Genomic DNA, 19,315 nt, shown 5'->3' on the forward strand with positions numbered 1-19,315 from the left:
TGTCATTGTTTTATGGTCATCTCCTGTGGGACTTTTGAAACTAATCATTGATGCTGTTTTAAAAATCGGAAGGAAGAGATGAATTTGTAAAACAGACATGATAAGATTCAGACAGTTGAAGAAATTTTTTCCACTACACTGGACATCTGAGTGTTGTATGTCTTCATCCATGTAAAAATTGGCTAACAAAAGAGAAAAAGAATATTAATGAGACAAATTATTAGAAGTTGGGCGTGGCATGGTGGCAAAAAGCTCTAGCCCCAGATTTCTGTAGACAAAGTCAGATTGTCATATCTCTGTGAGTTCAAGGCCTGCCTCATTTATATAGCAAGTTCAAGACCTGCAAGAGTTACACAGTAGGACAATGCCTCAAAAAATCATCCAAAAATATAAATTATTAACATCTATGGGATAACAGCATCTATGTATAAACATTAATCAACAGAGTTATTTATTCACACAAGATATTTTTTTATGTGTAGTGTAGTACCTGGAGTTGAAGTGCCATAGTTATACAATATGATGACATGAAGTAAAATTTCTTTTGCAGGTCTGATTATGACATGAGAATGGTTGGAACCAAGCAATATTTGAAGCCCTTTTGTAGATTATAACCTACATGCGTATGTGAGAGTATTCCATTGGAACTGACACCTGGATAGGAGGATTTGAAAAGAAAAACAAATCATATAGATTAGAGGAATTAGCAAACAGAATGATGCCCAGTGGTATAGCCAAGAAATATTGTAAAATTGCAATGCACCAGCAACCATGCTAAGTGCTCCAAGGAATCATCCAATGAAATAACAAAAAAATTCTGAAAGCAAAATTCTGGGGAATGGAAGATAACATGGGAATGCATAGGAGATCAAGAAGTACAGAGTATTTTCAACTAAATGTTTAGAAGTGGAATTGTTAAGAAAAGTGTAAAAGATATTGTCTACAATGGGAAATTTCTTGATAGAAACATTTTATTTTTTTAAATTGTAAGATTAGGAAATTTGTAAGATTTGAAAATCCTTCTGAGAATAAGTTGAAGATTATTAAGATGTGAAAATGAATTTACATATTGTATTCATTAAGGATGTTGGTTGGTTCCATGAGATTGGTATAGGAGGTGCTTCCAAATAGCAGCCAATATCCCGAGTGGGTAGTGGATAGTATGCTTATAATTCCAATTGATGGAAAATTGGGGAGAATTGTTTCATTTTGAGCAGGGCATGCTAAATTATCTAACAGATGTTCAAATGTCAATTGTCTACTCTTAAAAGGAAGGGTATTCCAACACATTACATAGGCTGAGTGAAATCTGATCACATTCTAACAAGTGACATTACATAGTCACAAAACAACAAATATTTACAATCCCATATAAAGCTTACAGTTTAATCAACATTGCACAGAGAGAAAGAATAATTGAAATCATTATGCCATAGGGGATAGGGAACCATAGAGGATCATTTTTTGGGAGCTTCCAGCCCTTTGAGGGTTGCCTTTTTCATTGGTGCAGTTGCCTGTGAGCTACCTATGGTGCTTTAGGTAATGCTCCTAGCTTACTTCTGTAAATAACTTTTAATAAAATCATTGTTTCAGAAAATTAGATATCGGTTGATTTGTTCACCTCTATGCAGAGAACCATATAAAAACACTTAATTTTTTATTAGACAATTATGTATAATGCTACAATTTTAAAAGATATATTTCAAAATAATTATAGTAGTTTCAAATCTAAAGTTCTTAAACATGTGTACAGTTGAGTTATATACATGTATACCAATATGCCAGGCAACATGTGCCCTCAGGTACAACACTAGCATAATAGTGGGGAATGCAAACAACTGATGCTGCTGTATTGATAATATGTATAGTGAGTTTTGATAATATGTATAGTGATTTGTCACATTGATATTTGAACATTTGTGTTTCCCTTCATAGAATCCTGTGGCTCTCAGTTTAGTCATGGACAGAGATATCTTTTTAGTGGTTAGTGAATACTACAGAGATTCACAATCAGTGAAGTTCCTAGAAATAAATGACTCTGTAGCACAGATGTCCAATTAACAATAAGGAGAAGAATCAAAACAGAAGAAAAAGAAGAGAAGTATAATGGAGAAATTCCTTAAAGTTTATGAAAATTTCAGGCAATGGACCACTGTAAAACACATAATGAGACAATGATTAAATTACTAGCTGATAATGATATATTATCATGCTGTTAGATTATAACTATCTAAAAGTGACAAATAACCCTGAAAAACTATAGTAGGATTTTGGATTAAAAATTTCTGTGTATCTATTATTTTATATGTTCATCAACCTTTCTGTTTAGCTGGTTTTATTAGTCATTTGTTATCATTTATATGAGATATAAAAATAAATTATACTATTATTTTACTGTGTACAGTTTCAAAAATTTATATAATGTAAAGCATTTCTGTGACTAAAAGAGAGATCTAGTTTCTAAGAGCAAATATGTGTGAAGGATTGTTGATAATGGGTAGATGTAGTTCAGATATAGTTGGTAATTCCCTCCAGATATAGTTGGTATTTTCTATGGACACCACCTTTGGAATAAGTAGGAAATTTATTTCAAGTAAGAACAATAATTGAAACATAAAAGGTACACATGGTTTTATTTTGTATAATGTTGTTAAATAAATGAAATGACAAAGCCATAGTCATGAATTATTGTCACCAAAGCAAGAATGGATTCAACCACTGTATTTTATGACCTGTATGGAAAGTTGTTGAAGTAAAAGTTGTTAACTATAGCACCTTCCATTAATAATGTCACTGGCAACAGACTTTCTTCTGCTTAAGGACTCTCTGTACTTTCAATAAGAGAAAGAGGATGCTGGCTTCATACCATACTCACTTAGCTGCTGGTTGGACCATGAAATAGATGTCATTGTACAAAGTGAATCCTCTTTGAAATGTAAACTTGGAAATGGGGAGCTCTAGGTAGGAGGCTATTGATCTGGTCTGTAAAATGGTAGGATTTAAGTGCTTCTAAAACATATACCAGAAGAAATAATTTAATATATGTTTGCTGACATTCCACTAGTTCAAAGAATTTGGATTAGTGTTTGTTCATACCATTCTGTAAGGTCTTAAATAAAGAAGAACAATATCACCTTGGATTTCCAGTAGCTTTAAACTTATTGTGGTTTTGTAAGACTCAGTTGCCAGGTTCTGACCTTCATACTTCCCTATATTGTTGAAATTGAATTTTCATGATTATTTTAAGTAGTCTGACAACACAATGGAAGACTTAAAATGCATGAACACCCATAATATAAGCAGTGCTTAAAACTGCCTTACTTACCTTTTCTTTTTAAATGGAGGACAGTATGTTATAAATATCTGTGGAGCAATTTCATGAGCTCAAAAGTTTTTTTGGAATAATACTTGATTTTACTTATAGTATGTATAGCTCCTATGTAAGCTACATTTATAGTATATCATACCATACTATTTATTAATGAGGAAACCTAAATCCTCAAAAGTTAACTAACATTTTCAGGAACACATTGCTGGATAGTGGGAAAGACATAATTTAACCCAGAGGATTTTACCCTAAATCTAAGACTCCATGTCTGTGACATATTAAGTCAGTTGTGTACTCTTTATGCAAATGCCTATGGAATTTAACTTTCTTCATTTTCCTCTTCCTTCACCATCTTTTCTTCCTCTCTCCTCTCCTCCTCTGTTCTCCCTCCTCCTTTTCATTTGTTTCTCTCATACTTTACTCTTCAATATTCAACAGCAATGTAATTGACAAGTGAATGATGGACATACAGAACTCAAAGATGAAAAATTTATTTCAAAAGATATAAAATAGTTAAAAATAATGATGTGCAATTAATCATTTCAATGAAATGTAATATTTAGATCAGAACATCCTGGTTTTACTATTTGTCCAAAGTCTGGTTAGACAGACTTTTGCATTTCTACTTGATTAATTGTAAATAAGTGTAAATAATCACTACTATTCATACTTTCCATTGAACGTATTAAAATAAACCTTGGCAATAGGATTGGTAGTAAACAAATCATATATTTACAAGGTTTTAAGCATTAAGTGCCCTACACATACTTCATTAATTTTCCATTAATCCACATCCATTTATACTCTTCCACAGTTTAATTGCTTTGGTGTTTTTTTTTTTTTTCCTCTAGCAAATAATAGCGTTTCACAGAATTTTAAAATGTCAGTAAGTATTGCATTTATTGGTTATTCTCAGTATAGCTGAATATCATTTCCCCAATAATTATCAAAACCAATAAGACTCCACATTAAAAGATATTTAAATATATAAATGTTTGTATTAATAATTTAGATTATGATTTTGTCAGTTTATCTAGGAATGAGTTATTCCAAATTCTTCAGTAATTGGCACAAATTATAATTTTAATTATCTTGTTAAGCTGTTTGTGAAACAAGTAGATATTTGAATGTTTCACTTAATCAATGTGTGGCAATATATTATGTATGATTCAATAAAGCTTGCCTGAGGGTTCAGGATGCAAATCCAGCAATAAGATACACAGGTCAGGCAGTGGTGATACACCTTTAATCCCAAAAGCCATAGAGCTAGGCAATGGTGGTACACCAATATTACTTCAATAATAAATTGGTGAGCGTACCTTGTTTAGTTTTTCATTGTCTAGACAATTTTATTTACTTTTTTATCTTGATTAGGGTCTGAGATCAGAGATTATCTAATTATAAGACATAATTCTTTAGCATATTTTTTGTGGCAGTGCATGTTTGAAGTAATATTCACAATCTCTCTTAGTGTGGGTTCTTTCTATATTGCATTAACTCCTCTTCAGTAGTGACATTGTGTAGCTTATACCTTTTTTCATAAATGTTCCCTGTGCAGTGCTGCATGCTCATGATGTGTTTATTCAAATTAAGGCACTTCATATTGCAAGAAAGTTATTGGTAATTTTTTTTTTACCATAGTCTTCTAGGAAAACCAAAAATTTCAACATGAGTTTCTGAACTTCCCCATGGTACAGTCAGTTATCCATTGATTTGTCTATGAATTAAAGAGTGTATACCCTGGTAAGAAATGATAAACTTTGGCTCCAATGGCTTCTGTCATATAGAATGGAGTAACCCTGTATTGTAACTCTTGTTGATCCAGTGTGCTCTATAGAGTACCAGTTTGAGTCTCTGCTTTGAACAGTATTATAAATGCAGACTTTCAGTCCCCCTCTCAGTCCCAGAACTGTTGAATGAAACCCTAGATTCTAACAAGATTTTAGTTTATTCATATGCACCTTACAGTTGAGATATAATGTGCTAAGAACCAAGCATGCTATGAAGGCTTGGTTGATTATTACTGGTTCTGAAGAACCTTGCACAAAATTGGTTTTGTGTGTTTATTGACTGCAATGTGCGTTGTTGTACTGTTAATTTTGGCCCTTTCTGTTTTGTTTGGTCTTATACTATAGGATAATGAAGAGCAGCATGTATTCTTCTATGCTTTCATCTCACTGCTATCCTATTGCCAAGGAGAGAAAGTCACCTTTGAAATTATTTTTACAGGTGAATAAGAAAAATTATATTTTGAAAAGATCTGATGCTATTTGATCTTTGTGCACACTATATGAAAAGATTGTAATCCCATTTTCCGCACATGATTTTATCTTAGTAAATGCTTAGAAAGGCATATTTGCTGAAATGTTATGCATTTTATTGGAGTGTGATACCATCTTATACATTTTGTCTTTTGCCTCATGAAACAATGAATGCTACATGAAGCAACATTGGGTTTAATTATGTGTTTTTATCAGAGCCTGAACCTCACCCTAAGGTATTGTATGATTCTCTTGATTGAGAACTACATGGCTCACACAATATGATTAGTATTTTATCCCACAGTGTGACAAAGTATTATAGCTGCCATTTTGTCAAAGTGCTCTTGAATTTATGAAGTATCCCCAATGTGTTATAGTAGGACCTGAGACTTTTGTCCTTGAAATATAAATTATCAAAGATATGTATTTGGCTGATCCTGCTTTAAAAAATTACTTATTGCAATAAACGAATCTTTCTTTGCATTTCAGTTCATATTTTGTGAAATTAATGCATTTGTTAATTTGCCTTAAGAAGGAAGCATTTTGCCTATGGTGCCAGCTCTAAGCTCCAAATGTAAGCTCTCTTTTTTTCTGGTATTTACATCATATTTCCAAATAATATGTGGGTATATCTGCACACTGCAAATTGCTATCACAGCAATATTAGTAAAGACTTGTATTGAAATATATATCATAATAAGTTTCAGTATATTAAAAGTAATGAAATATTGAATGCGTCCATAAAGAAAAAAATTACACACAAAAGCAAAGAAGAGGAAGTCATTTGGCTTCTTACTTGCTAGGAGAGAAAACAGAACAAAGTCTCTTGAAATGTCACACTGGAGTGTCTTTGACAGGCTATTTTTGTTCTGTTGAACATATGAACTTCTATTTAAAGATTCATTCTTTCAATTTTTGGTATTGTATCATTTAATTATTCCATATCACCACTTCTCCTTTTCACTCTACATTTATTTTAGATATTTTAGTGCATGTGCTTATTTTTTGTTTCCTGGTATGTGTGTATACATGCATTAGTTTACATGCACCAGTTTTGCCTGCAGAGGTCAGAGGGTATCAGATGTCCTGCAGCTAGAGTAACAGATGGTTGTGAGCCATCTTAAGTGGGGACTAGGACAGACCTGGGTCCAATTGGAGAATAGTTTGCTCCTTAACTGCTGAGCCACCTCTCCAGTTTAAAATTGTTTGTTGGATTTTTGGTTACCTTCCATTCAATATTGGTGCAAATTTAAAAATTAAAAAAATAGATTTTCATTTTCACCCACATGAATATTTTTGCCTAATTAAAGTACTCGTGGGAATGCATTTAATATGTCATGGAGTCTATTACCTCATTTCTCATATAACATCTGTTTCTTAACTCTTTTTACAACTGTTTACTTAGTGTGTGTGTGTGTGTGTGTGTGTGTGTGTGTGTGTGTGTGTGTAGAGGTCAACACAGCTTATAGGAATTTGTGGGTTCTGGGAATTGAACTCAGGTCATCAGAAAGTTTGTGTAATTGCTAGCCATTTTATTGGAACTTTCACATGTAATTTTCTCAAACTGAAACTTACTGATGGCAAGATTGTGTTTGTCTTACTACATAGCTCAGAACCCTTTAGTCTTTTTTAAAAAAAACTTTTCTCATATAAATATCTGAAAAAGCCCAGGATAACACAATTCATATCCATAAAACAAAAAATTTGTAACCATAATATATAAGCCAAAAACAATTATACAATGACTTCCAAACAAAGAAATATGAGACAAAATGTCTATACAAACACCATTAAGTTCATTTTCTGTGTCATATACTACGTACAGTATCCTGTCTTTAGCTTAAGTCTATAATGGGAACATTCTACTGAGATCCTTCAAGTCTGAAATTGTCTTTATCAGTCAAGGTACAATTTTACCAATAGCATCAAATTTTATGTCTTAATTTTTTTTTTACTAATTTATCATCTGATATTATTGTCCCAAAGTTCTCAAAAAGTTTCTGGAAACAAAGACTTATAATCTTCAATAGTGCTATAAGGAAAACCTTGCCTGTTGACATTTCATAATTTTTCCCATGGTAAGTACAGTGAATTATGTTTATTTTATTGAGAAGTCTCCATTTATTCTACCCAACAAAAGGACATTTCAGACTCTTTTTCTAGAGATATAGAACCAGTTAGTCTTCCAGTGTTCAAACACACAAAGAACACATTTTAAAATACTTCTGGGCCACTCTGACAAGAATGTATACCTTTTAATTAGATTATTTAAACCTCCAATCTTACCAGTAAAAAATAAATTTCCTACACTGAAGTCCATATCTATCACCTAAATCTTTTCATATAAGAAGTTTGGAGATATTTACCAAGGCACATATAAATAAAGGAGAATTGTTTAGACATTTTAATAGACACAACTTCAGTTTCTTATTTGCATTTCTATATCAACTAACATCAAAACCCATAAGAATAGACTTTTTTTTTTTTTTTTTTTTTTTTTGTTGCCTGTGAAGATCCCTGACAGTGCAAGGCAGCAAACATGAAGATTCTCACCTAGTTCAGTTCCTATCAGCTTTACCTCACAGAAGCACCTCTGCTACTGGGCTACCAGCTCGGGAGAGGTCCTTAACATGTGAGTCATAGTTGGGCATTTTGGATCTAAATGATAACGTCTCATTTGCAGGTCTCACATTATGTTTTAGACATTGTCCAACTCCATTTATTTCTAAAATCCAAATTTACCTATTTTGTATAAGAACCTATTTAAAACATACAGATAAATGTAAATCATTCTGAATGAAAATAACGTGTAAGTATTATATTCAAGTAAAGTTTCTTATAAGTCTATCTACTTCTGAATAGGACTCACTGTTTAATTAAAAGCTGATAAGTATTTATAATATGCTTCAACTACAGAGATAAATTTGCATTATTTATTGTACTAATATGCTCATTTGTATACACTTTAGCATTTTCATTAACCATTTCTATTATTGTGTCTTTTGCCTGCGCTTTTGCAGAGATTCCTAAACAAAATATATGTAAAGCCAGATAAAAGTGAGTAAACAAAAAAATTAAAAATCTAACTGAAAGAGATATTGTTTCACAACAGTTGAAATGGCTATTTTGAACATACAAGTTTTTAAATATATAAAGTGTTAGTATTATTGAGAATGTAGAGAGATAAGAACCCCTGAATTCTGTGAGTGGGACAGTAAATTGGTAGAATCACTATGAGAGCAACATGAAAGTCCTTTAAAAGACTAAAAGCAGAGCTGATATATCACCATCAGTGCCATTTCACGCATGGAGGCTGGGATGGATTTCTGTCTATATCATAGGGTTTAAGTGAATATTAAATGGGTCTGTAAATGGCATATGTGAATACTTTCTGCAGCAGCTTATATAAATATAAACTCTTTAAAATAAACCTGATACAGAGTATGACTTCTGTAACATAAGTGAAGTGAAAAAATATTGAACTATATTCTTATGGGAACAGAAGCTTTGGGAATAGGGGTTATTCTTTGGATAGGACAAGCCTTTTAAGACATGCTTTTGTCATTTGGCACTTGAATGAGTTTTGATTTCTTTTAGCTTGTGAATTTGTTCAAAAGTCATCATATGTTTATTATTTTATCATACTACTTCTGGGGAAAATAGCCAAAGGTACCTCTTTTAGAGAGTTCTGTTTTTAATAGGATATTACCAAAAATCATAACAGCTACATCCAGGAGCAATTTCTATGGTTTCTTCTGTGTTTTTCCTTTGTTCCTCTAGTATGAAGTGGAGGCAGTTTTATAAATACTTAGAAACCATTGGATGACTTGCAAAAGTACTGTCCAGAATTTCTGACTCAGTACCTGGTGGAGCACGGAAGTTGGCATTTCTAGTAAGTCTATATGTAATTAGTAAGTCTATATGTAATGTCAGTCCTGCTGGGTCACAAATGAAGGACACACACAGAACAGTGGTTTTTGCTTCTTTAGATTGTTGAGAACAATGAGAATAATAATTCAACATTTTTTATCTCTTGAAATAAGGGATATAATTCGATATTACCTTGGGCTAAGGGATATGGTTTATTCCTGATTTTCCATGATATTTTAGAAGACAAAAGGTGAATAACAGTTAAAATATAGTAATATTTATACTTTATATACACATTGATATGAAGCAGCTACAATTACAAAAATCTTATTAAACTGAACAAATAATGTATTTTTCAAAAAACTCAAGTATATCTAGATAGACAGACAGACACACAGACAGATAATTAGATCTGAAATTAATCAATGCCCAAAAGACTTTATATAAATGAAAGGGTTCAATTAAATTTGTGCTGGGAAATGAATTTCAGAGAGATAGAAAACTATCCAGAAACTGTAGTTGTTACAATAACTCTTCTCGGCAGCCTAGTCCCAGTAGCTTGTCAGTCCCAAATAACTCATAGAGACTCCATTAGTTATAACACTGTTGGCCAATATCAGGAGCTTCTTATTGGCTAGCTCTGTCTTAAGTATTAACCCATAACTACTAATGTATTTATTTCTACAAAGTCTTATCTTGCCGAGAATGCCAGATTCATGCATCTTCTCCTCCCAGGATCACATGGTGATCTCTCCTTACTACACTTCCCAGAATCGTCCTTGTTTCCTAGTCCTATCTATCTTGTTTCCCTGTTGGTCAACAGTGTTTTATTCATCAACCAATAAGAGAAACATGTACAGAAGGCTTCCCCCATCATCTCCTTTTTTTCAGCCTAAATAAAAAGAAAGGTTTTAAGTTTAACATAGTCAAATTATATATAACAAAACAGTTATCAAGTAAGAACTACAGTTATGCCGGGCCGTGGTGGCTCATGCCTTTAATCCCTGCCCTTGTGAGGCAGAGGCAGAAGGATCTCCGTGAGTTCAAGACCAGCCTGGTCTATAAGAGCTAGTTCCAGGACAGCCTCCAAAGCCTCAGAGAAACCCTGTCTCGAAAAACCAAAAAAAAAAAAAAAAAAAAAAAAAAAAAACAAAGAACTATAGTTACAATATTTAGTCTATTAACATTTAGCAAGATTTAAAGAAAATATTCTATCATCTATCCTATCTTTGTGAATCTAAAGTCTTATATGTAACTTATCTTTTATCATAACTAAGGAAAACTATAACCATGACTATCTGTCTTCAACTCCATCAAAGACCACAAAAGGATAATTAATATAAAACTCTAGAATTGACAGAGACAACTCACTGCCTGTTGAGTCACCTGAAGTTCTTCTGTTATGTTCCATTTTGGGCCCAGAGGCCATTGTGTGTCTGGAAGAATCCTCAGCAAAGTAGGAAACTTTAAACTGTCCATTGGCAGTTTGTCAGTCACTTTTTTCTGTCCTGTAAAAATTTTCATCTTGTTTTAGCAGTCACTTTTCTATGGGTCTTGTATGTCCATTTTATACAGCATAAAGTCAAGTATTCTAGACAAGCGCAGTTTCTTGACCAAATGGCTAGTCTTGCCATATTGGAAGCAAGCTCCATAATAAGTTTCTTCGATGTCCATTGTCCCTTTTGATGTAGTTGGTGTTGTCAGGAGAAGTTGTCTCATTGTCAAGAAAGACCCTAAACCATTTTAAAGCCATATTGTATAGCTCCTTGAAAGGTTTAAAGAATGCTTATATAATTAAATATATCTCTATATATCTAAAAAAACCTATGTAACCTAACTATGTTTTAGTATTATAGGTAAATATCTATAATCTGTATTTAATTATACATTACATTTTTAAATTAGCTATACAAACACAATATCTAAACAAGAGGAGAAATATACATATCACAAAGTTGACTTTAAATCAGAGAAAGGTAAGATCTTCTTGCCTCCAGGCAACCTAAGAGAGGTCACATATGACAGAATGTATGGTCCAAGGACAGGTAAGCACTGGTAGGTTAAAGAAGGTGACCTAAGACAGGCACAGCCATCTGTCCTGTTGCAGAAGCACAGGTATTATTTTATTCATTTAAGAAGGGGGGATTGTTGGCGCCCATATATTGGAAATCTACTCCATCCTGCCAAGAGTTTAAAGAGCCTTGACTCCTATTGTCTTTAGATATTAGCTTGATGGCTACAGGATGTCCTGGCTGCAGTGGTGAATGGCTCCTATCTAAATAACAATAGACCTAGGTCTAGGCGAGTTTACACTCATCCTGAAGGCTAGACTATACATGCAGCTTTGGAGTGCCTGATAGCCAAGCAGTATGTGCAGCTACAGAGTGCCCTTAGGATTAAGGGAAATAATTGCTATTTGTCCTTTATACATGATAATAGATGTCTTCTGCCAATGTCCCCACCTTTGGTCCGTTACTTATGGATGATACATGAATAGACTGGGAGCATTCATTAACTGATACTGCCCTCCTGATATGATCTCATGGTTCCTTCTTTTCTTTAATGCCTGTAGCTAGCCTTCCCTCATCCACACTCCCCAATTTAGGAATGGACCCTGGGGTTGTTTTGCTGGTCCCATCAAAGCCCCACAAACACCTGTCTGCAATATATGGCCCCATAATGTATCTCTAAAGGCAACAATTATGAGGCCTACTAATACCATTGCAATGTGCTAATTCTGTGCATTGCAAAAGGTAACAGAATGAAAATTTCTTGTGAAGTGAGAATGACAAACAATTTTCTAGTCTTCTCATGCTGGATGACTCACTCTCTTCCCACGGTTCCCTTCACATCATGTTCAGCTGACGTTTCCTATTCAGGAGTTTGTGGACATTGGGATGGCCATGGATTTTAAATGCATCATATAGTTAATACTATATTACATCTTTCTGTAATTATGTGCCTCCCTAAATTTTAAGAATAGAATTAATAGTTCAGTTTTGTTTTAGAAAGCATAAGAGATTTTTTTTACATACACACATGCACATAATATTTGTTGTGCATTTTTTCTCCTTACTTAAAGTGGCAACAGCTGGAATACATGGAAAATGTTAGATTTAACATAAAGCATTTTCCCTATAATGGCTAGTAATTGAAACAGTCTACCTTCTAAAGAAGCAGAGACTACTGTGGGCTCTCAGCAAATGAAATATGTAATTAAACTTTTGAAATTATGCAGGTGGAAATAAATTGATTTAGTTAAGCACTTTATGCAGTAGCTTTTTGTTCACCAGACTTTAAAAAAAAAAAAAAAAAAAAACACCACTCACAAGCAAAATGAGTGGCAAAAGCTTATACGTAAACTCAGGCTACACTAATGGCTCATGTATAAATATGTAGATTTCCTTTCAATGTTATGCAGAAAATGAGAAGGAATGGGAAAAATGCTATATACTTTAGCAAAATGGTTTTTACTTATTTTGCAAGTGAATTTTCTAAGTCAAGGACAGAAAAGAAGGAGTTAGAATAAGTGCATAGTACACTTAGCAGATAATTAGGCTTGCAAAATTCTGTTTTCTAAGCAGACTTTGCAATCATACATTTTGTCTGTTTGCATTTTTTCATGTTACCTGCTTTGTTTCTTGGCTAACCCCCAAAATACAGTGTTGGTGCCTACTTCAATAAATTAAGAGAAATTCAAGTATCTTTCTGTAGTCAAAATCTTATAATTAACTGTTCATATCTCTGTGTTCTTGAGCTCTGGATTATTCCATTTCCTTCCATATGTACTTTCACAGCCCCCTACTTTTGTTAAGTGATATTTGCCTAGCATTGGCAGTCTAATTTTAATATTTACTTAAGCAATGCATACTTAGCACAGTTCTGATCTATAATGCAGAATATTTGTGGGTAAATGGGAATATGCTTTTAATTTGGAGCATCATTGTTCCTTGCTGTTGGCCACCATTAGAGAATTTTCTAGGTCTGTGTAAATGATGATCTTGGAGATTTGAAAGTTGTTATACTTTCTGTGCTTTCATGACTAGCAAGTTTTAAGCCACTGTTAAATATTTTAGGCCACATTGCTTTTTTGAATCCTTATTAATATTATTTTATTACTAACTAAATAGAAGGTTTCTAGCTTCTAGTCAGCTAATATTCAATTTAACAATTGCTTCTTTCATCATTTTCTTTCAATCCAAGAAGCTTCATCTTTATTTTCAAGATCATATTTACAGGTGTGTTATCTTCTAACAAAATCATGAAATAATGCACTTGATAAATAATGTCTAGCTGCTGTATGTTTACTGTAAGAGTGACTATTGAATTGGAGGATGAATTCTCTGTGTAGAGTCTTGGAAACAAACAAACACATTTAGCTTTGCAATTCCTCCCGTGAACCTTTATGTTTCTCAGGTGCTTTGTATTATCCCTAAACACTCAGATGGTAATTCTCGCAGCTGCCAGTGGCATCCATTTCCAGAGACTCTATGTTCTCAATCATAGACTACTTCTTCAGCATTTTTAAATTTGACTTTTAGGTGGCTAGTGAAGCAGGGCATAAGAAATAATAAGAGAAGGGGAGTAAAAGGTACTGGACTTATTAGAAAATTACAGTGGGTCTGAGTAAACAAAGGGAAAATTTTCAGTGCAGTAATTCATACTCTGCTGCGCTGTACATCTGGGTGCTTAAGAGTCACTATTGCCAAATTACGAAAGTTCATAGACCAAAAGGAAGGTTCAGTCATCGATGTATAAACCATTGCTTCAAGATTCCCATTCAATTGGAGAATTAGCATCTATAAAAATAAAACCTGATAGCTAGGATTTTAGAACATTAGTTTTTTGATGAAAATAATAGACTAGACACTTGCTTAGGGCATTTAAGTGCTTACTAAAATATGACAGTCTAGAAAGAGGATTTTGAAATTAATCTTAAAGATGACTTTAAAACCTGCTCTAAATCCAAAGCAAATTGAGCTTTTGAAAACTTGTACAATTGACAGTACCCAGAAAATTTATACATTCATAGTACCCAGTGAAGCAAATGGGGAATTCATTTATGAACTGTAGAAATCATTTGCTGCAAAAGTAATTTAAGAAATATTGAAATCTGTATGAATTGTCCACTATGAGTGAACATTTCATTTATGTTTTTTGAAAACATTCTGTCTTCTGGTTAGAATATAAATGTATTTCAGTAATGCTACTTGTGTGCCCTAAATGTGTATTGATAAAGTTGGAATTCATAAAAGAAGAATTTATAATGTCAAAATAATATATCTATCTTGGATAAATCTGGGGATTATATTATGTGTGTAAACTCGAAAGCACAAAGTACAGTTCCTCATTGAATTCTCTGCTTTTATTGTCACTGTTTGCTACTCTTTTGCACTGGAAATCCCCTTAGCACAGTAGTATGAACTCATGAGAATAGACTAAACAAGGTGGGAGTAGCAGCTCAAATGCAACCAACTACCTTAATGGGTTGTGGAGACATGGGCACAGAAAGCCAAGGACACTGGACCTAAACCAGCAATGCCACCTATACCTGTGAGCTCTAGGAAACATGTATCCTACTTTATGTTGAGGTTATACAGAGAAAATCATCTTTACAACAAGAGGGTACATACAGACACCTCTAAGCAGTTCTTGCTTGCTCAAATTAGGTAACTTTTTTGTTTTTCTTTTTGTTTTTTATTATTAATTTATTTTTTACATTCCAATCCCAGTTTCCCCAACCTTCTCTCCTCCCTCTCCCCCCACTTACTCAACCTCTTCTCCCATCTGCTCCAGGGAGAACGTAAGTCTTCCCCTAGAAAGTCTACTAAGTCTGTCCCACTATCTCATTGAGGCAGGACCAAGGCACCTCTATGCCCCACATACCCTGTGCCTAGGCTGGACAAGGTATGTCTCCAGGTAGAATGGGCTCCACTAAGTCAGTTTGTGCATTAGGGTTAGATCTTGGACCCATTGCCAGTGGCCTCATATATTGTCCCAGTCACACCATTGTCACTTATATTAAGGGAGTCTAATTCAGTCTTATGCAGATACTCTATTTGTCAAACCTGAGTCAGTGATCTCTCACTAGCTCGGGTCAGATGTTCCTGTGGGTCTCCCATCATGATCTTTACTCCTTCGTTCATATTATCACTCTTCCCTCATTTGGATTGTACTCCTAGAGCTTGGCCCATTGGTTAATTGTGGATTTCTGCATCTGCTTCCATCTGTTTCTGGAAGAGGGTTCTAGCTTCTCTGGGTTTGTAGATTGTATGCTGGGTATCTTTTGCTTTATGTCTATTATCCACTTATGGGTGAGTACATATTATATTTGTCTTTTTGGTTTGGCATTACTTCACTCAGGATTTTTTTTTTCTGGATCTGTGTATTTGCCTGTGAATTTTAGTATGTCATTGTTACTTACCATTGAGTAGTACTCCATTGTGTAAATATACCACCTTTCTTTATCCATTCTTCAGTTGAGGGTCATCTACATTGTTTCCAAGATCTGGCTATTACAAATAATATTTCTACGAACAGAGTTGAGTAAATGTCCTTGGTGTGTGACTGTTTGGTTATATGAGCAACAGTGGTATTGCAGTGTCTTAGGTAGGATGATCCCTAATTGTCTGAGAAATCACCATACTGACTTCCCCACTGCCTATACAAGTTTTCACTCCCACTAGCAATGAAGGACTGTTCCCCTTTATCCACATCCTCTCCAGTATAAGATGTCATTGTTGGTTTTTATTTTAACAATTCTGATTGGTGTATGATGGAATCTCAGCGAGGTTTTGATTTGCATTTCTTTTTTTCTTTTTTTGTTTTTGGTTTGAGTTTTGATTTTTCAAGACAGGGTTTCTCTGTTTAGTTTTGTAGACCAAGCTGACCTCAAACTCACAGAGGTCTATCTGCCTCTGCCTCCCAAGTGTCCTGATGACTAAGGATGTTGAGCATTTCCTTAAATGTTTTTTGGCCATTAACTTTCTTCTGTTGAGAATTCTCTGTTTACATTTGTACCCCGTTTTTCATTGGATTATTTGGTAGTTTGATTTCTAGTTCCTTGAGTTCTTTATAGATTTTGGAGATCAGTCATCTGTCAGATGTGGGGTTGCTAAAGATTTTTTCCTATTCTGTAAGGAGCCATTTTGTCTTATTGACTGTGTTTTTGCTTTACAGAAGTTTCTCAGGTTCAGGAGGTCAGATTTAATTGTTGCTCTCAGGGTCTGTAATACTGGTGTTGTATTTAAGAAGTGATCTCCTGTGCCTATTTGTTCAAATTTATTTCCCACTTTCTCTTCTGAGAGGTTCAGTGTGGATGGATGTATATTCAGGGCTTTGTGCATGGTGATAGATATGGATATATATTTATATATTTATTCTTCAATGAGTTGACAGCCAGTTATATCAGCACCATTTGTTAAACATATTGTCTTTTTTCCATTTTATATTTTTTAGGTCCTTTATCAAAAGTTAGTTGTTCATAGGTATTGATATTAGTATCTTCAATTCGATTCTATAGGTCCACCTGTCTATTTTTACACTAAAGCCAAGCTGCTTTCATTACTACAACTCTATAGTACAGCTTGAAGTCAGGGATGGCGATGCCCCCAGATAATTCATTATTGTACAGGATTGTTTTCTCTATGATGGGTTTATTGTTTTTTCCATACAAAATTTGAGTATTGTTTTTCCTTGGTCTGGGAAGAATTGTGCTGGTATTTTGATGGGGATTACATTGAATCTCTAGATTACTTTTGGTAGGCTTTCCATTTCTACTATGTTGATCCTACCTATCCAAATGCATGGGGATCTTTCTGTTTTCGGATATCTTCTTTAATTTCTTTCTTTAAAGACTTGAAGTTCTTCTTATACAGATGTATTGTTTGTTTGATTAGAGTATCCCCAAGACATTTTATGTTATTTTTGGCTATTGTAATTTCCTTCTCAGCCCATTTGTCATCTATATATAGGAGGACTACTGATTTTTTGAGTTAATCTTGTATCCTGCTAACTTACTGAAGGTACTTATTAGCTGTAGGAGTTATCTGGTAGAATTTTTGGGTCACCTGTGTATATTATCATATCATCAGCAAATAGTGACAGTTTGACTTCTTCTTTTCCAATTTGTATCCCTTTTATCTCCTTTTGTCATCTCATTGCTATAGCTAGAACTTCGAGAACTTTTTGAATAGATATAGAAAGAGTGGCCAGCCTTTCCTTGTTCCTGATTTCAGTGTGATTGCTTTGAGTTTTTCTCCATTTAGTTTGATATTGGCTGGTGCATTTCTGTATTTTTCCTTTATTATGCTTAGGAATGTTCCTTTTATCCCTATTCTCTCTAAGAACTTTATCATGAAGGGGTGTTGAATTTTGACTAAGGCTTTTTCAGCATCTAGAAAGACGATCGTATTTTTTTCTATCATTTTTTATATGATGGATTAAATCTCCTTAATGTTTTCCAATTTTGTGCAATACAGGTTTTTGAAGTATAACCCGATGATTCTCTGTATTTCCTAAGTGTCTGTTGATATGTCCCCTTTTTCATTTTTGATTTTGTCAATTTGGATATTCTCTCTCTGTCTCTTTGTTAGTTTTGATAAAGGTTTGTCTATTTTGTTAAAGTTTTCAAAGAACTAACTCTGTCTCATTGGTTCTTTGCATTGTTTTATTTGTTTCTACTTAATTGATTTCAGCCCTCAATTTGACTGTTTCTTATAGTTTAATCCTTCTGGGTGAAGTTGCTTCTTTTTGATCTAACATTTTCAGTTGTTCTGTTAATTCACTAGTGTGAGATTTTTCCAGGTTCTTTATTTAGGCATTTAGTGCTATGTACTTTCTTCTCAACACTGCTTTCGCTGTGTCCTATAAGTTTGGGTATGTTGTACAGTCATTTTCATTAAATTTTGGGAAGTCTTCTATTTCTTTCTTTATGTCTTCCCTGACCCAGTGTTGGTTAGTTGATCATTGCTCAATTTCCTTGTATTTGAGGGCTTTCTGAAATTAATGTAGCTATTGAATTCCAACTTTAAGCTATGGTGATCTGATAGCGTACAGGGGTTTATTCCAAATTTTTTTTTCTTCTGTTGAGGTTTGCTTCATGACCCTATTTATTGAGAAGGTTCCATAAGGTGCTGAAAAGAAAATATATTCTTTTGTGGTTGGGTGGAGTGCTCTATAGATATCTGTTAAGGGCATTTGTGTCATAACATCTGTTAGTTCCTTTATTTCTTTTTCAAGTTACTGTCTGTCAAATCTGTGCAGTACTGAGAGTGGGGTTAAAGTTTCCCACTATTAGTGTGTGTGGGGCTTGATTTGTGATTTAAGCTTTAGTAGTGTTTCTTTTATAAATGTAGGAGCCCTTATGTTTGGGGCATAGATGTTCATAATTGAGACTTCATCTTAATGGGCTTTACCTGTGATGAATATGAAATGCCTTTCTTTATCTTTTTTATTCATTTTACTTTGAAATCTATTTTGCTAGATATTAGGATAGCTACACCAGCTTGTTTCTTAGGTCCATTTGATAGGAAAAATTTTTCCCAACCCTTTACTCTGATTTGTCTTTGAGTTTGAGGCATTTTTTCTTATATGCAGCAGAAGGATGGATTCTGTTTTCATGTCTAATCTGTTAGCTTGTGTCTTTCTATAGGTGAAGTGACCATTTATATTAATGGATATCAATGACCAGTGAATGCTAACTCCTGTTTTGTTTTGTTTTTGTTGGTGATGGCATTGTGTGATCAATTCCTTTTTTGGGAGGATTTTCTGCTGTAAGCTCATCTATTTCCCATATTCTTCTGACATGGGTGACTTCCTTGGGTTGTCATAATTCTTCTAATAGTTTGGGTAGGGC

The sequence above is a fragment of the Cricetulus griseus genome, chromosome 2 (assembly GCF_003668045.3).
Source record: "Cricetulus griseus strain 17A/GY chromosome 2, alternate assembly CriGri-PICRH-1.0, whole genome shotgun sequence".
Lineage (NCBI taxonomy): Eukaryota > Metazoa > Chordata > Mammalia > Rodentia > Cricetidae > Cricetulus > Cricetulus griseus.